The 24,823-nt window shown below is 41.3% G+C and overlaps 1 long non-coding RNA gene across 1 annotated transcript in view; it reads left to right on the plus strand.

Moving 5' to 3' along the window:
• LOC134356494 (uncharacterized) overlaps nt 1-22,454 on the plus strand; it is a 220,195-nt gene extending 197,741 nt beyond the window's left edge. The window contains exons 2-3 of the long non-coding RNA XR_010020368.1: nt 2,223-2,359; nt 22,169-22,454. This is a non-coding gene — a long non-coding RNA (uncharacterized LOC134356494). The remainder of the gene's footprint in view (nt 1-2,222; nt 2,360-22,168) is intronic.
• Nucleotides 22,455-24,823: the final 2,369 nt, after the last annotated feature.

A 24,823-nucleotide genomic window follows, 5' to 3' on the forward strand; every position in this document is an offset into this window, starting at 1 on the left:
GTGCCAAACTGTTATTCTGCCCAATCCCATCAATGACACTTGGACCATAGCCCTCCATACCCCTTCCATTGGTGTATTTATCCAAACTATAACAATCGAACCCACATCCACCATTTCCGCTGGCATCTTGTTCCACACTTGCACCACCCTTTGAGTGAAGGAGTTTCCCCTCAAGTGTCATGGTCCGGTCTGTGAACTCCGCATTCCGGTTCACGATCCGGTCCATTGTTCCTTATTCCAAGTTTCCCGGTTTTTCCTTGTTCTTTTGGCTGCTCTAATTGAGGCACCTGATTCTCATTTTGGGCTGGCTACATAAATAGCTCCTGGGTTCAGCTTTATCTGCTGGACTGTTCTCTTCCCTTCACCTTCCTCCTGAAGTCTTGCCTGCGTCCACGCCTGTATTGCTGTCAAGTTCTACTGCAGGAGCAAGACTGGAGCCTTGCTGTGTCTAGATAAGGAACTGTCTATTGTTGTTTGGAACTGTCTGTGTCCACGCCTTCGCTAGGTAGGTCCGGCTGTTTGCCGCTACCTTGTGTTGGGAACTGTCTCTGTGTCCACGCCTTTGCTAGGTAGGTCTGGCTGTTTGCCGCTACTTTATGTTGGGAACTGTCTCTGTGTTCTGTGTATGAGACCTGGTTCTGGGTCCCTGTCCAGTCTCTGGCTCGGAGTCCTAGCCCAGGCTCCTAGTTCCCAGTTCCTTGTACTGGTCCTGCTTTCCTAGCCAAAGTCCTAGCCCGCCCCTAACTCTAGTCTACTCCTGTTCCTAGTACTTCAGTGTCTTTGTCTTGCATTTGGGTCTGCCATCAGCGCCCTCCCTATGACATCAAGTCCCCTTAAAAATTTCACCTTTTAACCTTAACCCACGAGCTTCAGTACTAGTCTTACACAACCTCACTGGAAAAAGTCTGCTTGCATTTACCTATCTATATGCCTCATCCCCTCATAGTTTGTATACCTACTGTATAGCAGATCTCTCCTCACTCTCCTACTCCAGGAAATAAAGTCCTAGCCTGTTCAGCCTTTCCCTGTAAGGTAACTCCTCAAGTCCCGACAATATCCGTGTAATTTTGTTCTGTATTCTTTCATTCTTATTGGTATCCTTTCAGAACAGAACTACACATAATCCTCTAAATTTGGCTTCACCAACATCTTATACAACTTCAGCCTGACATCCCAACTCAATACTTTGATTTCTGAAGGCCAATGTGCCAAAAACATTCTTTATGACCCTACCTACCTGTGTTGCTACTTACAAAGAATTATGTATATATATTCCCTGGTCCCTCTGTTCTGCCACACTCTACTTTCTCCTACTATTCACTATATAAATTCTACACTTGTCCAACAAAAGTGCGTCACTTTAGACTTGTCTGCACTAAATTCTACCTGCCATTTTTCAGCCTATATTTCCAACTGTTCCGAATTCTGCTGCAGACTTCATTAGCCTTCCTCGCTGTTCACTTCATACCCAATCTCGGTGATATTCGCATACTTGCTCATCCAATTTATTACATTATCATCCAAATTATTGATATGATGACAATATGATAATTGGTGATAGATATTTCAGGTATGTCAAAGAGCTGTTGACAGAGTTGTCCTGTGGGAGGCAAGGCTTATTCTGCTCATTGTAAGCCATTTCCATTGTGATTGGTTAGTTTAGCAACTGTAGCTGCTTTCCCAAATGGTTAGCGACTAGGTGTCCCATTTCAAATGTCCCAGGTACAAATAGCATGTGGAAGGGGCTTGCCCTCTCTTCCTTTGTTTAAGGCATGCGGTGTATGTAATCATTGGAAAGGTATGCTCTGCGCACGCTTTTAGCTAAGGATGTTTGTTGAATACGTTTTTTGAATATTCAGCTTTGTAGTTTCTGTAACTTGGGGAAGATGAATGGCTGGTTGAATTTTTACTGTTTGTAAATAATGAGTAATATACTTATTCGTGGTCAGTGTCTTCTGTCTCATTCGCCAGACTCGTGAGCCTGCTTCAACGATACAAGAGCCTCGGTAAATAATAATGGGGTACTGTATTGTATGGATTATACATGACCGGTGGTGGGGAAATTGAATGTTTAGGGTGTTGGGGTTGCTGGTTCTTGATATCAATCTTCTTAAGTGTCATTGGAGTTCCATCATTCAGGCAAGTGAAGAATGTTCCATTTTATTCTTGACTTGTGTCTTGCAAAAGGTGGAAGTAATTTTTGTGTATCTGTTGTATTGCAGTCACTCACCACAGACTCTGACCTTCTCTCGTAATGACAGCATGTATGTGGCTGAGCCAGTAGAATTTCTAGTCAATGCTGTCTGCCAGAATTTGATATTGGGCATTTTACCAATGATACTGCCATTGGATTATAAGGGTAAGTGATTAGTCTGTCTTCCTCTTCCGTTGGAGATGTTTAATACTTTTATGTTATACACACATGTGTTACTTACCAAATGTTGACAGTTTTCCTGCATGCAATGGTGGGATACTGTACTTTATTTGCTGAGGGGCTGGGAGTGGAATAGAAGACAATACAGTTATCTAAGAATGTTTTTTTTTGTTCTCTTAATTTTTGTCTTTGCACAGTTTGTTGTTTCTTTTTGCACATTGGTTGTTTGTCCTGTTGGGTGCAGTCTTTCATTGATTCGATATTGTTTCTTGTACTCACTGTGATTGCCCGGAAGAAAATGAATCCCAGGATTTTATATGGTGAGATGTATGCACTTTGATAATAAATTTCATTTAAACTTCGACACAGCTGGAGATGTTTGGACTTGAGATGTTACTCTGAGGACCTCCTGCAGTAATACCTTGGAGCCGGGATAGTTAAATCACACCTATCTTCCTTTTTATAGGATATGACATTTTTTTTCTTGATGTCTATTCACCAGCTTTACTTGGGCTCCTTTATGCCATCTTCATCAAGTCAATTGCACGACATCTATCATGAGATCTGAAGCTTAGCTTATTGTTTGAGTTTATTGGTGATGAACTGCTGCTGAGGTGACATCTCATATCAGTTTGTTGAAATTTCAGAGCGGACCGATTACATGATAGTTAGCCAGGTTTGTATGAAAAGAATGTAACCAGGCAATTTTCTACAAGTTCCGTCAGGGCATCAAAGGATGTGGTGAGAAGGCAGGTGTATGGGCTTGGGTGGGACCCGGGATCAGCCATGATGGAATGGCAAAGCAGACTGGATGGGCTGAATGGCCTAATTCTGCTCCCATGTCTTGTGGTCTAAGTTATGCAGATGCTAGTGTAACGTATACTGGATCTTGTTTTGGAGCTCAGACAGTGTTTTTGAGAACCTGCACATCAGCCTTGCATCCAGGAACATGATCATGACATTGACTAGACCTTTCCAGGAGTGCCCCTGGAAATCAGGAAAATTGTAATGCAAGGTGGGGGTGGGTGGTCGTTCTATGCTCAGGTGTGTTCTAGTGCTTTCTTCACTGCCTCTGCTAAATAGTCCGGCCAATTGCATTTCAGTTCTTCCAAAGGTAGACAGATACAACTTGTTTAGGTGGCCATCTTATCTGGTACAAGCTGGGCTAAGGGCCTATATCATGCTTTACTACTCTATATCTCTAAAATGATTGGATCCATGGTAATTTGAGATTGAAAGCATACTTGAGAGAATGTGCAACATTGCTTTCATTAAAATGGGGTCTATAATCTATCCATTGTTTGGAACATTTCCCATGATTCCAGTTCCCGTGACTGATATGATTACACAAGTTTATGAAAAGAACCAGAAAATAATGAACAATGCTTCCAGTGGCTAAGGCTGCCTGTCATGCCACATAGTCAATAAAGCCCCTACAAACATCTGTCAGCAAGTTTGGAACCTATGTGTATGTCTGTGCTGGAGTCATGAATTTCCTGACATGAGAGAAAACTCCAGAGATTTCTGCCAGCATTACTCTCGAAAATCTTCATTGATCTCACCTGCATTGATGATTTTTTTCTTCATACTATCACAATATCGCAGAGGGAAAATACACAGGACTCTGTGGTTCAAATGTCCAGACTAAAAATAATCACACAATTCCATTCATGTCAAAGAACTTTATCTCTAATTCAATATCATAAAGAAAATTACGACGTAGTGAAGTTCTTTTTGGTGTCTGGTCAAAATTTCCTTTCACCACCTGTCACTTTATTTTAGCATCCAGGCATACCTAAAAAAACAAAGCACCTGAAATTTAAACTCTTCTCTCTTTACTTGGAGAAAGCTCTCCTTTCAAACTTTTGCTCAGTTTGATGCTCTGCCTCATTACACACGTCTTCAATATCTGTGGTCAGTTTTCTTCTTGCCTCATGGTGAACAAAACTGCAGCGAATAAAATCTGCCTAAGGTACAAGAGCCTTTAGCTTGTCATCATTTGATTTTTATTTAGTTTAATTATCTGGTTCTGTTCTTTTCCAAATTAGAGCTAGTAATGATTCACAGGAAATAGTAAGATTCTATCTTATAGGAAGAAAAGAATAGGAATAAAAATGAATAAATATATTGGAAAATTAATTTTGCAATAAAATCATATTAGTCATAAACTAGTTTTTGCTTGCTTTATACAAATCATCTGAGGGCTTAATTTGGTTCGGAATGTCATTGTTTGGTTCAATTGCTCGAGTGATCTTGTGCTTTTCTATTTTCCTTTTCTCTTGCACATCCGGTGACAGTCATTTTAATTTTTTTCTTTAATTGGATTATTTTATATTCCATCCATTGTGGCTGCCTGTAAGCAAACAAGTCTCAAATGTTGTATAATTTATATATTCTTTGATATGAATCTTTTTGCTAAAATCTTATGTTCAGTGTGAATTTTAGATTTAAACAGATTTAAACATTGGTACTTTATCATTTAAACAATTAAACATACTATTTTATTATATAAATATTTAAGCTTGCTATTTCTATAAGGCATTTTGATGTTAAATCATTACATAGAATGGATTTGGTAAAAAGGGGAAAAATCGAAAGAAAAATGAGCCGACGGAAAGGCTAGACCAATTTCTGCCACGGAAGTTGGTAGATAATAACTGTATCCCCTTCTGTGAATAATTGAACTTTATATGTCAATGCAACACACAGAATCAGAGAGGACAGGAAAAGTTTTAATTGGGGAAGGGCAAATTATGAGGCTACAAGGCTAGAACTTGCAGGTGTGAATTGGGATGATGTTTTTGCAGGGAAATGTACTATGGACATGTGGTCGATGTTTAGAGATCTCTTGCAGGATGTTAGGGATAAATTTGTCCCGGTGAAGAAGATAAAGAATGGTAGGGTGAAGGAACCATGGGTGACAAGTGAGGTGGAAAATCTAGTCAGGTGGAAGAAGGCAGCACACATGAGGTTTAGGAAGCAAGGATCAGATGGGTCTATTGAGGAATATAGGGAAGCAAGAAAGGAGCTTAAGAAGGGGCTGAGAAGAGCAAGAAGGGGGCATGAGAAGGCCTTGGTGAGTAGGGTAAAGGAAAACCCCAAGGCATTCTTCAATTATGTGAAGAACAAAAGGATGACAGGAGTGAAGGTAGGACCGATTAGAGATAAAGGTGGGAAGATGTGCCTGGAGGGTGTGGAAGTGAGCGAGGCCCTCAATGAATACTTCTCTTCGGTATTCACCAATGAGAGGGAACTTGATGATGGTGAGGAAAATATAAGTGAGATTGATGTTCTGGAGCATGTTGATATTAAGGGAGAGGAGCTGTTGGAGTTGTTAAAATACATTAGGATGGCTAGGTCCCTGGGGCCTGATGGAATATTCCCCAGGCTGCTCCACGAGCCGAGAGAAGAGATTGCTGAGCCTCTGGCTAGGATCTTTATGTCCTCGTTGTCCACGGGAATGGTACCGGAGGATTGGAGGGAGGTGAATGTTGTCCCCTTGTTCAAAAAAGGTAGTAGGGATAGTCCGGGTAATTATAGACCAGTGAGCCTTACGTCTGTGGTGGGAAAGCTGTTGGAAAAGATTCTTAGAGATAGGTTTCTGGGCATTTAGAGAATCATGGTCTGATCAGGGACAGTCAGCATGGCTTTGTGAAGGGCAGATCGTGTCTAACAAGCCTGACAGAGTTCTTTGAGGAGGTGACCAGGCATATAGATGAGGGTAGTGCAGGGGATGTGATCTATATGGATTTTAGTAAGGCATTTGACAAGGTTCTACATGGTAGGCTTATTCAGAAAGTCAGAAGGCATGGGATCCAGGGAAGTTTGGCCAGGTGGATTCAGAATTGGCTTTCCTGCAGAAGGCAGAGGGTCGTGGTGGAGGGAGTACATTCAGATTGGAGGATTGTGACTAGTGGTGTCCCACAAGGATCTGTTCTGGGACCACTACTTTTCGTGATTTTTATTAACGACCTGGAGGTGGGGGTAGAAGCAAACAACAGGAATTCTGCAGATGCTGGAAATTCAAGCAACATACATCAAAGTTGCTGGTGAACGCAGCAGGCCAAGCAGCATCTATAGGAAGAGGTGCAGTCGACGTTTCAGGCCGAGACCCTTCGTCAGGACTAACTGAAGGAAGAGTGAGTAAGGGATTTGAAAGCTGGAGGGGGAGGGGGAGATGCAAAATGATAGGAGAAGACAGGAGGGGGAGGGATAGAGCCGAGAGCTGGACAGGTGATAGGCAAAAGGGGATATGAGAGGATCATGGGACAGGAGGTCCTGGAAGAAAGACAAGGGGGGGGGTGACCCAGAGGATGGGCAAGAGGTATATTCAGAGGGACAGAGGGAGAAAAAGGAGAGTGAAAGAAAGAATGTGTGCATAAAAATGAGTAACAGATGGGGTACGAGGGGGAGGTGGGGCCTTAGCGGAAGTTAGAGAAGTCAATGTTCATGCCATCAGGTTGGAGGCTACCCAGACGGAATATAAGGTGTTGTTCCTCCAACCTGAGTGTGGCTTCATCTTTACAGTAGAGGAGGCTGTGGATAGACATGTCAGAATGGGAATGGGTGGGGCTAGAAGGATGGGTTGGCCAGTTTGCAGACGACACAAAAGTTGGTGGTGTTGTGGATAGTGTAGAGGATTGTCAAAGATTGCAGAGAGACATTGATAGGATGCAGAAGTGGGCTGAAAAGTGGCAGATGGAGTTCAACCCGGAGAAGTGTGAGGTGGTACACTTTGGAAGGACAAACTCCAAGGCAGAGTACAAAGTAAATGGCAGGATACTTGGTAGTGTGGAGGAGCAGAGGGATCTGGTGGTACATGGCCACAGATCCCTGAAAGTTGCCTCACAGGTAGATAAGGTAGTTAAGAAAGCTTATGGGGTGTTAGCTTTCATAAGTTGAGGGATAGAATTTAAAAGTCGCGATGTAATGATGCAGCTCTATGAAACTCTGGTTAGGCTGCACTTGCAGTACTGTGTCCAGTTCTGGTCGCCTCACTATAGGAAGGATGTGGAAGCATTGGAAAGGGTACAGAGGAGATTTACCAGGATGTTGCCAGGTTTAGAGCGTATGCTTATGATCAGAGATTAAGGGAGCTAGGGCTTTACTCTTTGGAGAGAAGGAGGATGAGAGGAGACATGATAGAGGTATACAAGATATTAAGAGGAATAGATTGAGTGGATAGCCAGCGCCTCTTCCCCAGGGCACCACTACTCAATACAAGAGGACATGGCATTAAAGTAAGGGGTGGGAAGTTCAAGGGGAATATTAGAGGAAGGTTTTTTACTCAGTGGTTGGTGCGTGGAATGCACTTCCTGAGTCAGTGGTGGAGGCATATACACTAGTGAAGTTTAAGAGACTACTAGACAGGTATATGGAGGAACTTAAGGTGGGGGGTTATATGGGAGGCAGGGTTTGAGGGTTGGCACAACATTGTGGGCCGAAGGGCCTGTAATGTGCTATATTATTCTATGTTCTATAAAATGCCGGAGGAACTCAGCAGTTCAGGCAGTATCTGTGAGAATGAATAAACGGTCAATGTTTCGGGCCGAGACCCTTCATCAGGACTGGAAAGGAGGGAGGAAGATGCCAGACTATAAAGTTGGGTGAAGGAGGAGGACTAGCTAGAATGTGATAGGTGAAGCTAGGTGAGTGGGAAAGGTAAAGGGCTGGAGAAGGAGTCTGAGAGAGGAGGAGAGTGGACCATGGGAGAAAAGGAGATAGGAGAGGCACCAGAGGTGGGGTGATAGCAGGGTGGAAAAGAGTTAAGAGGTTACAGTGGGGAATAGAAGAAGAGTGAAGACTGAAGGGAAAAAGAAAATCAATTACCGCAAGGAGAAATCGATGTTTGTGCCATCACCTTGATGGAATATAAGGTGTTGCTCCTCCAGCCTGGGGGTGGCTTCATTGTGGCTGAAGAGGAGGTCATGGCCGACATGTTGGAATGGGAATGGGGATAGGATTCAAAATGGCTGGTCACCAGGAAATACCACTTTTGGTGGATGGAGCAGAGTGCTCAACAAAGAGGTTCCCCAATTTACGTAGGGTTTCAGACAACCCTAACACATCCACAGGTGGAATGTTGCCTTATCTCTAAGGAATGTTTGGTGCCCTGAGAGAGGAGTCTTAAATGGACCTAGTGAATTTAAGGGCATAGTGGAAGTTGGAAGCAAAGTTGATGACATTGACGAGCTCAGCATGGGTGCATGAAGCAACACAGGCGCTTCCCTACTAGAATTCAATTTTCGTATTTTACACTCTACCTTGAAAGTACTTAATTATATCCAGTACAGAATATTTTACTGCACAAACAAATTGAGCATGGACTTAAATTGCTCCCTGAGCATTCCTCAGTTCTAATTGTGGGGCAGAAATCTCTGAAATATGCACTGTGCCTCAATAATCTTCTCTAATTCAAATAGTCACATTTTCAGTAATATCCAGTATTGCTGCACAGAAAGTGTAAATTTTCCCATCAAAGCACAGTTTGCTATTTTTTTCACTCAGTTCACATCTTTAATGTTAATCTTTGCTGATAATTTCAATCTTGCGCTACTGCTAAAATGTTCAGAAACACAGCAGCCAAGTTGCCCAAATGGAAATGAAAAGCATCAAGTTAAATAACTTGATAATGTATTTTAGCATGGTGAAGGGTATGTATTGCCAAGGGCACCAGCAGAATTCTCTGCTCTTTGAATATCACTACTGTTCAGCTGAGACAATAGACAGGTTCATGGTTTAAGATCTTATCCATGAGATTAGATTGGTTATTTATTTTCTGTGTGCTGATAAAATGAATCAGGCCCTTGGATTAAACACAAAGTGTATAAATTATACATAAAATTGGATCAGTGGTTGTTGGAGTAACCATATGGTATGATAATTCAAGAGCTTCATAGAAATCAAATTTCATTTAATCTACATATTACTTTCTGGGAATGTACCTTAGGAAAGAAAAGAAAAAAAAAGTAATTTAGATACATTAATAAGACAGTTTAAGGTACATGAAGAATTCAACAATCAAAAAAGACAGATATGTTGCCCGTAGAAACTCAGCATGTACAGCAAAAAAGTTCAAAACAGGAACACCCTGAATGAAAATTCAATATCAGGTGACTTTGCCTTTCATTGTTCAGCCGCTAGGAAGCCAACACCTAATAAGTGAATGCAGTTGGTTCAAGGCAGCAAGGCCAGGCTGCTGCCTTGTTAATAGCAGGTGCTGGGTGACTCCTTGAGGGAGTTTGAAGGAAAAGAGCAGTGATCATGACCAAGGTCAAGAAGGGCCTGTTGCTCTTGCCTTCTCCATTCTCAGAGAGGTATTATTAAATATTCACCTCATTGGAATGCAATTCTCTTTAAGATATGGTTGTCAGCTGTATGCAAAGCCATACTTCACAATATTCCAGACTGGACTCCAAATGCCTTTAGGCTCTTTGCATTTAAGACATCTAATACTGATTCTGGTGCAGGCTCTGTCCATTGATTGTTCCTGTATGCAAATATGCAAAACATTATACTTCCAGTTCTTAATGAAGTTACATATCTTGCCTAGCAATTTGAAGACTGAAGAAAACAGTTATTTCTGGAACAGTTCTATTTGTGCTTTATTTGTTCCTTAAAATGAACACAAAGGTGTTCATAATCTCTATTCAACACTGATGTTCTATTTCCACTCTCCCTTTCCCTGCCGACCTAACTGTGTTGTTCTCTCTTAGATCCATGCTTCTTATTTCTGGAATTCCATGTGTGAATCCATTTAATTAAGTTTTGTTCTGCCTTTACTAAAGTGACAAATTGCACCTCTCAGCTCCTCAGCACAAATTAATCATCAGTTTGTCCAGCATTCAGTGTAGTGTTAAAAGAAATTTCTCCAACCAAATATTGGGAGGACTGGTGCCACTGCCATTGATCCGTACTCCGATTTCCCATAATTGAATCCATTTCACTCCCTGATATTTATCTGAAGCTGAACAAGTCCATTTTTGCAAGCTCGATGTTTCATTCGCCTCTGGCTTCAGTTTCTAGCAAAATCCATACCATCACAAAACTCTTCAAGGTGATCCTTTCATCTTTGCCTCTGCTAATCTGCTGTTGAAAACCCTATCCACACCTTTATACCTCTAGACTTGTCTCGGTGGAACCTTAAGAACATAAGAAATAGGAGCAGGAGTAGGTCAGCTGACCTGTCATTCAATAAGATCATGGCTGATCTGACCATGGACTCATCTCCACCTACCTGCCTCTTCCACATAAACCATTTGTTCTCCTACTATGCAAAAATCTATTCTACCTTGTCTTAAATAGATTTACTGAGGTAGCCTCCACTGCCTCATTGGGCAGAGAATTCTACAGATTCAGCACTCGCTGGGAAAAGCAGTTCCTCCTCATGTGTCTTAAATTTACTCCCCCCGAATCTTGAGGCTATGTCTCTTAGTTCTAGTCTCAACTACCTTGGGAAACAACATCCCTGCCTCTATCTTATCTATCCCTTTCATAATTTTATATGTTTCTACAAGATCTCCTCTCATCCTTTTGAATTCCAGCGAGCACAGTCCTAGGTGACTCAATCCCTCTTCATAGTCTAACCTTCTCATCTCTGGAATCAACCTGGATTTAAGTGACTGTTTTCCCTTCTACACTCCGTAAACTTAAGATCATCTGAAACTCTGCTGCCTATGTGTCTCAAGTTTCATTAACCCATTATCTATATGGCCACTGCTCTACAATGTCTTCTGGTTAAGAAATGCCACTATCTAGTTGGTCTAATCAATAGACATGTGAGAGGTCAATTGGCTGATTGGCAGAAAACAGAGAGTGGGAATAAAGGGATCCTATTCTGGCTGGCTGCCGGTTCCCAATGGAGTTCCACAGGGGTCGGTATTGGGACTGTTGTTTTTACAATGTTACGTCAATGATTTGGACTATGGGATTAATGGCTTTGTGTCTAAATTTGCCAATGATACAAAGATAGGTGGAAGAGTGGGTAGTGTTGAAGAAACAGAGAGCCTGCAGAGAGACTTGGATAGTTTAGGGGAATGGGCAAAGAAGTGGCAAATGAAATACAATGTGGAAAGTGTATGGTCATGCACTTTGGTGAAAGAAATAAATGGGCAGACTATTCTTTAGATGGGGAGAGAATTCCAAATGTAGTGATACAAAGAGATTCTTGATTAGCCAGGGCATCAAAGGGTATGGGGAGAAGGCAGGAAAGCAGGGATGACTGGAAGAATTGGACCAGCCCATGATTGAAAGGCAGAGCAGACTTCTGCTCCTATATCTTATGGTCTTATAGGTTACCTTAAATGCTAGGAGTGGATGTCCTGTTGAGGTGGGAACCCCAGGGGGCTTTCTATATCTTGTTGAATTACAGTTGGAGGAGCTTGAGTTCTGGTTTTGCATCTGATCACCATGATCTACTGTGAGACTGAGGGTATCATGGATAGCACATTTCAAAGGTTTTAAAGGTACAATTAATGTCAGACAAATGTATACAATATACATCCTGAAATTCTTTTTTTCTTCACATAATTTCTGGAATTAGTCATCGCAAAGCTCGAAAGAGTACAGGCAGAGTGGAATGAAGGGGAGGAACAATAGTTATAGGGGATCCTACAGACAGCGGATCAGCTAGACATTTGCAGAGTTGCTGACGTGATTCCAGGGTGATATCTTGTCTCCATGCGTTAAGGATTTTTCTTTTATTGAGATTACAGTGCAGATGGGTCCTTTTCGCCCTTTGAGTTGCACTGCACAGCAATCGCCTGATTTAACCCAGGTAACCTATACTGTAACAACTACACTACCGTGCCGCCAATCATTGAGTGCCTGTGGAGGGGCAGTGAATGGCCAGAAGTCACATTTCATATTCGTGTTAATGAGGCAGCCAGATATAAGGATGCAACCTGGAAGGCAGATTTTGAGGAGCTAGGAAGAAGATGACAAAACAGAACCTCATATGTGGTAATCTCTGGATTACCCCTGTACCACGCACCTGCTAAGCTAGGCATGGCAACCCGCCTCAGAGTACTGAAATGTTACGTTTATCCAGTTATGTTATGTAGTTCAGAATGTTGGACAATATCTAGTAACATGAGGAAACGAATTGAAGCAACAGGGATGTGGTTTTTGAGGAGGAATGAAAGAATATCATGGATGAAATGAATATCTAATGAGGATGTCAGGAACAGAGCAGACACAAAAAGAGAAATGTATGAGATCATGAAAAGGCAACATAACTTCATTGGACATTTGATTAGGAAAGAGGTGTTAGAATGCACAGTAATTATGGGAAAGATTCAAGGGAAGAAAGCAAAAGGAAGACAAAGACAAATGATGATGGAGACAGCAGCCGGAGAACTGAAAATGAATACCAATGAACTGATCCACTTGACCCGAAACAGGAGTGTGTGGGCCATGGCAGTCAAAGCTCAAACTGGGCATGGCACCTGATGATGATGATAATGATGACCATGTACCACTGAGTACAAACATAGAAGGGAAATGTAGATACATCCATGGCTGGAGAGACGCTACAGGAAGACGGTTTTGAACAGCTGGGCACTGGAACAAGTTTTGTGGGACCTGAAGCCAGAAGGTTTGTAGCAGACAGTATAGTCCAGTGGTTGATACCAGAGTTCAAAGCCCAAAGGTCGATCAGAGGTCCAGAAACCAAAGCCTGGAGACTGCAGGCCTGGTGGTCTGTACTGTTGTTGGGTGGGAGTGAGGAAAATGGCCTGTTTTGCTGTTCTGTTGCTAGTTGTGTTGATCTGTTTTGTTATATTCTGTGTTGTTTTACTGAGCTCTGTAGGCATACCATGTTGGCACCGGAATATGTGGTGACACCAGTCAGCACCTACGTAGTTTGTGTTAGCTGTTAACGCAAATGACGCAATTCATTCTGTTTCGATGTGTATGTGAGAAATAAATGAATCTGAGTCTTATTGGGGTCAATGTCCTCATGGGTTGGTCTGGGGAGGTTTAAAGTACTTTGAAAATGGGTTGAAAAAAGAATGGTTGCAAAGAATGGGACAGCACCAGAACAAGAAACAGACAGTTTTCAGACGGGGCCAGATTCAGAAGGGATCTAGGCTTCAGCAAGAAGGTCTAAAATTAGTTTGCAGTGAAGAAGTATGAGATGAGATTGGTGAGTTCAGGCATAATAAGTCATCTGACTTTCTGACAGCAAAAATTGTCCAACTTTAAATAAATAAATAAATAAATCAGGCTGGGATGGATTCTAAAAATTCCCATGTGTTCTACTAGATGATCGGGAAAGATGGGGATGAAATATGGTGAGTAGTCATGTGGATTAGGGAGAATATTGCAGAGAAACATGGATTAAATGAGGACAGAATCCATCTGATTAGACCAAAGAAACAAAAGAGATGTGATGATTTTAATGAGATGATTCTGTTGGCCAGTAATTGATGGGAATGTATTGAGGAACACGTTTGCAGGGAGACTGTGGAAATCAGAGATGGAAGGCAATGAAGAATTGCTATCAAATATTAACTGAGATAACAAAACCACCAGGTGCGAAGAAGGGCATGATTTCTGAGATGTTCAGGACAGCCTCCTTCATCAGTAATGAAGGGAAATGAAGGCAGCGGAAGTGGAGCACATATCAGTGCAGAACATCACAGAAAGAGCAATCATAGTATAATACGGTTTAGAATAACTGCGGGGGGTGGGCCGGCTGGTGGCACAACGACATCGGCGCCGGACCCGGGAGCGGAGGTTCCCGGGTTCGAAACCAGTCGGGTCCGCTCCCGAGTACGCTTTCCATCCGTGCCGGGTTGAGTGTCAAGATCGCAACTCGGCCCCGTAAAAACAAAGGGAAAGTACTGCAAAAATGTCTGTGAGGAGTGGCGTGTCACACAGTCTCTCCCTCTCCCTCTCTCTCTCTCTCGCTCTGCGCCTTGTAAAAGCCATGAAAAAGACATCATCATGGATGTGCACATGCAGACGCACGAGCACAGACTTGCACGCAAGCAGGCACACGCCAAAAAAAAAGGAATAACTGCGGGAAAAGATGTAGAATATTCCAAGGTAAAGCCAAATGGAAAAGGTCCATCTTCATGGAGGTGAGAACAGATCTGGCCCAGGTAAACTGGAATCTTGACTTTGCAGGCAAAACTGTAATCAAGTACATTCTCATCAGTAGGAAACTGAATCAAACTCAGATGACCAAAAAGTTTGAGTGAAATAGAGCAGAAGGAGGAATGTGTGACAGCTGTCAAGTTATCAGCACGAGTGGGAACCAGGCTGATTACACTATCTTCCAATGGGAATTAAGAAAGGAAATAAGAGCGGCAAAGGTGTAATTATTAAAAAAAAAGCTGTCAAGCAATTTAAAATGAAATGGGGGAAAATAGTCTATTGGCATACGAGCAAGGAAAAGTTTGTTCAAAGTAAATTTATTATTAAAGGACATATATGTCACTATATACAACCCTGAGATTCGCTTTCTTGCAGGCATACTCAGTACATCCAAGACCCATGATAGAATCAATCAGAGACTGAACCCAACAGGGCAGGCAAATAAGTCAATGGGCAAAAGGCGACCGATTGTAAAAATACAAAAGAAAAATAAGAGAAATGATAATCATAATTAAGTAAGCAATAAATACCAAGAACATGAGATGAAACATCCTTAAAAGTGAGTCCATATGTTGAGTGGACAGTTCAGTGATGGAGCAAGTGAAGCTGAAGGAAGTTATCTCCACTGGCGAAGAGCCTGATGGTTGGGGAATAATAACTCGTCCTGAGCCTGGTGGTGAGTCCTGAGACTCTTGTGCCACCACCTCGATGGCAGCAGTGAGAAAAGAGGATGACCTTGGTGGTGGGGGGACTGTGATGATGGATTCTGCTTTCCTGCAACAGCGCTCTGTATAGATGTGCTCAATGGTGGGGAGGGCTTTATCTGTGATGGACTGGGCTGTATCCGCTTCTTTTTGTAGGGTTTTCTGTTCAAAGGCATTGGTGTTGGCAGACCAGGCTTTGATGCAGCCAGTCAGTATACTCTCCACCACCCATCTACAGAAGTTTGTCAAAGTTTTAGTGGTCATGTCAAATTTTTGCAGCTCTTAGGAAGTAGAGACACTGCTATGCTTTCTTCATAATTGCACTTACGTACTGGGCTCAGGGCAGATCCTCTGATATGATAACACTGAGGAATTAAAAGTTGCTGACACTCTCCACCTCTGCCTCCCTGATGAGGACTGGCTTATGGACCTCCAGTTTTCTCTCCTGGTCAATAACAGCTCCTTGGTCTTGCTGACATTGAGAGAGAGAGAGGTTGTTGTTGTGGCACCAGTCAGCCAGATTTTCAATCTCCCTCCTATATGCTGATTTATCACCACCTTTGATTCGGCCAATGACAGTGATGTTGTCATCAAACTTAAATATGGTGTTGGACCTGTGCCCAGCCATGTGGTCATAAGTGTTGTAAAGCAAGTAGAACAGGGGTTCAAGCTGAGCTCGGCTCAGCCAGTGACGATAAATGTGTCATGGTGGCAGAGGGTATAGAGGAGTTACAAAGTGCTTTGCACTATGGAAGAAGATACTGCTGGAGGTTCAGCTAATGAGGAAGTAGAACAGAGGGAGGAAGAAGAGGTTTCAGATGTACTAGAAATATTGGATAAGTGACTTTGTCTGGATGGAATGCAGCCAAGATTACTGAAGGGATTCAGAACGAATTGTAGAGGTCATGGTCGTTGTTTTCCAAACATCTATATTCTCATGTTCTCCTCATTGCTACCATCAAGGAGGAGGTACAGGAGCCTGAAGATGCACTCAAGGTTTCAGGAATAGCTTCCTCCCTTCTGCCATCTGAATGGACAATGAATCCATGAATACTGCCTCACTATTTCTTTCTCTCATTTTGCACTTATTTATTTTTTTATATATACTTACTAATTAATAGGTTTTTGTTACTATGTATTGCAATGTACTGCTGCTACGAAACAACAAAGTTCATGAAATATGCCAATGTTATTAAATCTGATTCTGAACTTTAGTTCAGTCATAGGGAAAGTTCTATAAACTCAGACATAATTAGCAATCACTTGGACAAGCGTGAATTGACTTGAGAAAGCCAGCATGATTCATTAAAAGGCAAACTCCATCTAACTAACCGCAGAATAATTTTGATTAAACACCAGATGGTCATTAAGGACAATGCAGTTGATGTGGTGTATACACATTTCCAAAAGCATTGGTTAATGTATTACATTATGGCCTTGCTTTCAAGATTGAAGTCTATACAATGAAAGGAGATATTCCAGCCAAGTAAGAAAATTAGCCAAGTGGCTGAACAGAGTGTAGTAAAGAAAGGTTGTATTTTTCGGAGTGAAGAGAGTGTTTAGCTTAGTCCCCAGATATCAGTACCAGGGTCACTTGGAAATGGGGGAACAGGACACAAGTTCAATTGTAGCATGGTAATGTATCTGAAAGGAAGGAATTCACAGGGCTCCAGCGAAAGGACAGGGGAGTGTAACTAATTTGATCACTCTTAGGTGGAGTCAATATAAACTTCATAGGGTGATTAGCCACCTTCAGTACGCTAACCATATAGGAGTCTTGCTTCTTGAAGGGTCCATTCCTCTTTCCAACTCCCTTCATGTCTTCATTCCATGTATTTCCCAAGATCTGTGTCCTCCTTCAATTCCGTCTTCCTACACATTTCTGATTTAAACCCTTATTGGTGACTAAGATTTAAGCTGCCTTGGCAACAAATTCTAGAATTTACCCATTGTGGTTCTCCATTCACACCCTTCAATCTCTGGTTCATAACTTTCTCTTTGGCTCAGCTCTTGTTAAAACAAAGAATGTAGAACATAGAATAGTACAGCACAGTACAGCTCCTTTGGCCCACAATGTTGTGCCGACTCTCAAACCCTGCCTCCCATATAACCCCCCACCTTAAATTCCTCCATATACCTGTCTAGTAATCTCCTAAACTTCACTAGTGTATCTGCCTCCACCACTGACTCAGGCAGTGCATTCCACGCACCAACCACTCTGAGTAAAAAAACCTTCCTCTAATATCCCCCTTGAACTTCCCACCCCTTACCTTAAAGCCATGTCCTCTTGTATTGAGTAGTGGTGCCCTGGGGAAGAGGCGTTGGCTATCCACTCTATCTATTCCTCTTAATATCTTGTACACCTCTATCATGTCTCCTCTCATCCTCCTTCTCTCCAAAGAGTAAAGCCCTAGCTCCCTTAATCTCTGATCATAATGCATACTCTAAACCAGGCAGCATCTTGGTAAATCTCCTCTGTACCCTTTCCAGTGCTTCCACATCCTTCCTATAGTGAGGCGACCACACTTGGACATAGTACTCCAAGTGTGACCTAACCAGAGTTTTATAGAGCTGCATCATTACATCACGACTCTTCAACTCTATCCCTTGACTCATGAAAGCTAACACCCCATAAGCTTTCTTAACTACCTTATCCACCTGTGAGGCAACTTTCAGGGATCTGTGGACATGTACCTCCAGATCCTCTGCTCCTCCACACTACCAAGTATCCTGCCATTTACTTTGTACTCTGCCTTGGAGTTTGTCCTTCCAAAGTGTAGCACCTCACACTTCTCCGGGTTGAACTCCATCTTGTTCTTCTAGTTATTTGGTATAATGTTGTATTTTTCCTTATAAGGAGAGCAAGGGAATGATCTTTGCATCTTCACTGCTATAGAAATAGTACCAGGAGATTGGAGGGAGGCAAATGTTATTCCTTTGTTCAAGCAAGGTAACAGGGATAATCTTGTGAATTATAGATCTCTCTAATTCTCTATAGATTAATGGTGGGCAAACTATTGGTGAGGATTTTTCGAGGCAGGATTTATGGGTATTTGGAGAAGCATACTCAATGTGGCTTTGTAAGGGGTAGCTCATGACTCACAAATCAGATAGACTTTTTGAAGAAGTGACAAAACAAATTGATGAAGGTAGAGTGCTAATGTGGTATGTATAGATTTCAGTGTGGTGTTCAACAAGCTTCTCTTTGGTAGACTTGTGCAGAAAATCAGGAGGCATGGAATCTATTGAAAACTGGTTGCATGGATTTCGAATTAGCTTGCCCTCATAAGGCAGAGGAAGGTGATAGATAGAACATATTCTGCCTGGAGGTCAGTGACCAACAGCTCTTTGATTGAGGTGTAGAAGATTGAGTGGACAGCCCAGGGACTTTTCTACCAGAGTGAATTATGAGTGGGCATAGGGGGTAAGTCAGAGGTAGGATTTTTACATAGAGTAGAAAGCGCATGGCATTGCTGCTGGGGTTGGTGGTAGAAGCAGATAAATTAGGACATCTGCTTAGATAGGCTTATGGATGATAGAAAAATTGCGGGCTACGTAAGAGGGAAGAGTTGGATTGATCTTGGAGTAGGTTAAAAGGTTAGCATAACATTGTGAGCCAAAGAGTTTGTACTGTGCTGTACTGTTCTATGTTATTCCTGAGAGGTAACTTGGGTTGTTTTGCTACTTTAAAAGCCCTACATATGTGCTAGTTGTTAGAGTTAATTGGATTTTTAGTTGCCCTTTTTATTGAACTAAAGTAGGATTGAGTAACTGAAGCAGACTGCAAGATCACAAGTACTGATATGTTCCCAATCTCACTAAAACCATTCACATTGTAACAGAGTGACATAAAATTTGCTTTACATACATTCTTTGAGCAGACATTTTTTTTTATCTGGTTCCAATCTATCAATCTGGAATGCCACAGAGGCTTAGCCACTGGCCTTTTCTCACAGAACCTTCATGGCAGCTAGACTAGTCTTCAGTGGACATCTCAGCACTTTGACATGGACATTGGAATGTATTTGTGGTGACCTTCTGTTACTGTTAGCTCCTGGTACTGGGAACATTTTGTAGACGAGGGTAGACAGCAGCAATATTTTTATCTTAATATGTGCAGCTGGGATCAGCCTGCAACCATCCTATTGAGTCTGATCAAGATCTCTAATATGCTGGCATAAATCCCATTGGATCCAATACTCCATGCTGCGGCTCACAATATTTCACACAAATGACTTTAGATGTATCAATTTTATTAATTCTTCCACTTTCCTTTTTTTCTCTTATCTGTTGAAGGTTTGACTGCTGGGGTTGAGATCAATCTTATCCTCACTTAATATCTCTGCACTCTCAGGAGGGTTCCATCGGATAATGTCTTGGCTGACTGACTTTGGCTGATTTTTTTAAAAATTCTATATTCTATGGTGATGTATTTAGCTGTGAGGCCTCTATAGACAGGCAAGCAGAAATATAATTTTGAAGACAAAATTAATCTCTTCCTTATGGATTATTTACAGGCTGAATCTTTTTAAACTAATTGTATGTTTATTTTTTTTCTTTGTTATCCATTCATAAAATAATGCCTTTTCGTTTCAATTTTATCTTATTCCAAAGCAAGGTAAAACAATCTACCTTCTAAACAATACATTTTGAATTAAATAATATGATAATTGCATGATTTAGCAGTTCAATATAATTACGTTCAGTGAGAGGTTACTAAAATCTTTACAATATCTGATAATGCAAGCTGATTGATAGGTAATTATTTATTTGAAACCACATTTTTGAAGCTAAAGTTGTTAGATCAGGAATTAACAAAATAAAAGGTGTAATATTGGTGAGAAATGTAAAGTGTTGATAGTGCATGGTTTTCTATGACTATCTTATTAGCTTAGATATTTCTTTCATTTATGGTTTTGACTCAGCAGGGTGCTTAGTGAATAATTTACAGCCATTTCTGCCTGTATAACACCTATATAAATGTGTTGCTTTAAAGGTATAATCTGACTGCTGTTTGCCATGAAGACAGTTGTTAATTGGTGTGCTACTTATTTTGAACAGTTCTTAAGTTTACCTGCTGCACTGTCAACTTCTTCTGAGATTGAAAAGAAAAACTTCTTTAGTAATTTTAAGGATATCCATTGTTTTTTGGATGTTGGTGCCTATCCCAAGTTACACTTTCTGAGACCCAGTCCATGCTTGAATGACTGTATTCTTGTGAGATTGCTGAAGGCAGATTTCTAATCCTTGCTCTTGTAGACTGCTCTACCTACTGAAGTGCTTTGTCCTATCTTCACAAAAGCTCTGATGTAAAAATCTTCAATAAGAGGTAACTTGCCACTTATCCTTTTGTCATTGTGAATTATCACCCTATTTCCCACTGTTTTACCTCTAATCTTTTGTTGCATACCTAATCTGTGCCCAACTTTTTGTAAATTGGTATTTGTAATTCTCTAATTAGCTTCATGCACTGTGCAGGAACAATATACAACTAACCACTTTGCAAAATAAAAGCATTATTTCTGAAATATTAGTCTCAATTTCCAGATCTTCCAGTGACTTTTTCTATTTCCTCCTTCTGTGTTATATACCAGCGTTAGCCATCCTATCACAGACAGAGTAACTTCAACTATGAACATCTAGTCTCCCATCTGTTAATTTCGGTATCTCTCGGAGGATCTGACCACATCGCTCTCCTCTCTTTCCTGGCATTCTGCCCCTTGGTAACATCATCCAAAGGATCTGTTATGTTCCATATAGACCCACTCTCCAACACTGCAAGCTTGAACATTTTACTCCCTCTGTGTCTTCAGCCAGCTTGATGGCCATCCATTCTTTGGTGGTTCACAAACTTCTAGTTAACGATTTGAAAAAGTTAGCCCCAACACATCCCACACCCTCTAAACAAGCTCATAGCTCTATACTCTTGCTATTGGTTCCATACTGCTCCTACCCTCTGCCTCAGCCACTTAGATCATTCCCAGCCTCAGTCCCTTCTTAACATTTGAATCTTAGAGCTGCACTCTTGGTCAGATAGACTGCATGTTTTCTCCAGTGTAATGCCACCCATTTCTGACAACTCTTGCACTTGAAATTCTACAAATTTCTTGTCATTTTAGGTTCAACTTGAATCATTTTCTTTCTGAAAACTCCAGATTATTCAAATCTCAGCTGTCCTCCCACATCCTCCCACAAATCCTGCTTTCCTACCATTTCATATTTTTGATCTAGCTTGGTTCCTAGTCCTTCACTATCTTAAATTTAAATTTCTAATTCTCATTCTCATATTCTTATTTTAGTTTATAGTATATCATTGCTACATCTCTTCTTATCCCCATATATTTATTATTTTAATTCTGATGGCAACACTGGAACAATAGTTATAAATATAAACTATTCCTTTACAAAGGCCAAACTGATGGCTTAAAGTTTGACCATAGTGGCTGAACTGATTCAAGAAAGAAGCACAGTTGAAATAATTGATGTCCACTATAGCCTTTGTACTAGAGTAAAATATGATTTAATACTATTACTTGAAATGTAATTATTGCATCTACTAATTGAATTGGAGCACTTTCTGCAGAGCTGTGGAAGTGAACAGTATCAATTTATACTGGAATCATGAGTAGTGTTGCAGCCTAAGTGAAATTTATATGGTATGAAATTACTTCTTGAACAATCGCACTTCTAATTTTAAATATTAATTGATGCCAATTTGTCTGCATCCAATCATTTGTGTTGCATAGCTGAGTTTCTTTTGTTATGTAAGAAATTATCCACTAGTGATTTCTTTCCCCCTATTCTTATGGGTGGTTGTATGCTTAACTGACATTGATAAGAAATACCGCATCTATGTTGATAAAATTACACTCTGACCACTTTATTAGGTACTACCTCCTGTGCCTAGTAAAGTGGCCACTAAGTGTATGTTCACAATCTTATGTTACTATCATCCATCCACTTCAAGGTTCGATGTGTTTTATGTTCACAGATGTTCTTCTGCAAACCACTGTTGTGACGCGTGCCTGTTTGAGTTACTGTCGCGTTCCTGTCACCAGGATGGCCATTCTCCTCTGACCTTATTAACAAGACAGTTTCACCCATAGAACTGCTACTCACTGGATGTTTATTTGCTTTTCGTACCATCCTCTGTAGAGACTGCTGTGCATGAAAATCCCTGGAGGTCAGCAGTTTCTGAGATACTCAAACCACCCCGTTTGGCTCCAACAAACATCGCACAGTCAAATCTATTTAGATCATATTCTTCCCCATCCTGATATTTAGTCTGAACAACAACTGTCCTCTTGTCCATGTCTGCATGCTGCTATGCATTGAGCTGCTGCAATATGATTAGCTGATTAGAGATTTGCATTAACGAGCAGGTGTACACGTGTTCCTAATAATGTGACCACTGAGTGTATATCGCATGCCACATTCAGTGAGGCTGATGCAGTATATCCATTGGTAGTTGTACTATTAGGTACTTAAAATTATCATATCAGCTTGATACATCCTGAAGATCGTCCAAACTCATCCTAAATGATTAAACTGTCTCTGGGGAGAATAAATACTCATTTCCTAAATCTGTAGTGCATTATGGGTGATTGCTTCGACTAGCTATACTACAAAGCCATATGGACTATGTACAGGAAAGGGGAGATTATCAGTTTACTAGAATTATCACATCCTTGTTTCTGATCTTTCAGACTGGACCTGTGAGTGCATTACACCAAAACCCTATTTCAGTTGTCCTCTGCTGAGGCTATTAATATTCAACATAGCAAATTACAGAATGGAATCCATTTTGGCCTTTTATATATTGGTGAGACCCGACGCAGACTGGGAGACCGCTTTGCTGAACATCTACGCTCTGTCCGCCAGAGAAAGCAGGATCTCCCAGTGGCCACACATATTAATTCCACATCCCATTCCCATTCTGACATGTCTATCCACGGCCTCCTCTACTGTAAAGATGAAGCCACACTCAGGTTGGAGGAACAACACCTTATATTCCGTCTGGGTAGCCTCCAACCTGATGGCATGAACATTGACTTCTCTAACTTCCGCTAGGCCCCACCTCCCCCTCGTACCCCAGCTGTTACTCCTTTTTATGCACACATTCTTTCTCTCACTCTCCTTTTTCTCCCTCTGTCCCTCTGAATATACCTCTTGCCCATCCTCTGGGTCACCCCCCCCCCGTCTTTCTCCCTAGGCCTCCTGTCCCATGATCCTCTCGTATCCCCTTTTGCCTATCACCTGTCCAGCTCTCGGCTCTATCCCTCCCCCTCCTGTCTTCTCCTATCATTTTGCATCTCCCCCTCCCCCTCCAGCTTTCAAATCCCTTACTCACTCTTCCTTCAGTTAGTCCTGACGAAGGGTCTCGGCCTGAAACGTCGACTGCGCCTCTTCCTATAGATGCTGCTTGGCCTGCTGCGTTCACCAGCAACTTTGATGTATGTTGCTTGAATTTCCAGCATCTGCAGAATTCCTGTTGTTTCCATTTTGGCATCCCTTTTGGAACAATGTAATCTTTGTTTAAAATCTTTCTCAGTGGTGGATTTACTAAAAGAGGAGGTGATTGTGTTTCCTGACTTAGATTATTTACATACAAGCCAAGATTTTGAAGAAAAATGTACCTTGAAAATGGATATTTTTGTAAAAGGATGAATGTCTTATGAATCTATTGGTTTGAAAGCCATTCAATGTTTACTGATTTTTCTTATGAAATGTGATCTCACTTTAATGGGCACTGACTTGTATGTGTTTTATTGCTTATTTACCTTTATATAAATTCTAGGCATTTAAATGTAATGGGATTTCACTGTCAACATATTTGTATGGTGTGATTAATTATCATTTCAACTAAGGGCTAAAATTTCATGATAGTTTACTTAATTGTTACTTACTCTCATCTCAAGTTTGAGAAACTAAGAAAGAAAAATATGCCAAACCAATTTATATTTTGCATTTAAATCCAACAATTACAGTTTATGCATTTACTAAGGACACTTTAAGATTACGTAAGTAATTAAACTGTCTGTATCAGACAAAGCAGGGATTGACTCATCCACAATAATGATTGTTGCTAAAACAGTGCTGAATTTGTACTGGGAAGCCTATATGTCTCTGCTGACTAGTACCACTAGTAATAGGTTTGTTGGTGCAAGTTCAGGAATGCACCCTCGTGTTCTGAAGGAAGTAGCTGTGGAGACTGCGGAGGCATTAGCGATGATCTTTCAAAAGTCGATAGATTCTGGCATGGTTCCGGAGGACTGGAAGATTGCAAATGTCACTCTGCTATTTAAGAAGGGGGCAAGGAAGCAAAAAGGAAATTATAGATCGGTTAGCTTGACATCGGTGGTTAGGAAGTTGTTGGAGTCGATCCTCAAGGATGAGGTTACGGAGTACCTGGAGGCATATGACAAGATAGGCAGAACTCAGCATGGATTCCTTAAAGGAAAATCCTGCCTGACTAACCTATTACAATCTTTTGAGGAAATTACCAGTAGGCTAGACAAGGAAGATGCAGTGGATGTTGTATATTTGGATTTTCAGAAGGCCTTTGATAAGGTGCCACACATGAGGCTACTTAACAAGACAAGAGCCCATGGAATTGCAGGAAAGTTACATACGTGGGTAGAGCGTT

This window comes from Mobula hypostoma, chromosome 14 (assembly GCF_963921235.1).
Source record: "Mobula hypostoma chromosome 14, sMobHyp1.1, whole genome shotgun sequence".
Lineage (NCBI taxonomy): Eukaryota > Metazoa > Chordata > Chondrichthyes > Myliobatiformes > Myliobatidae > Mobula > Mobula hypostoma.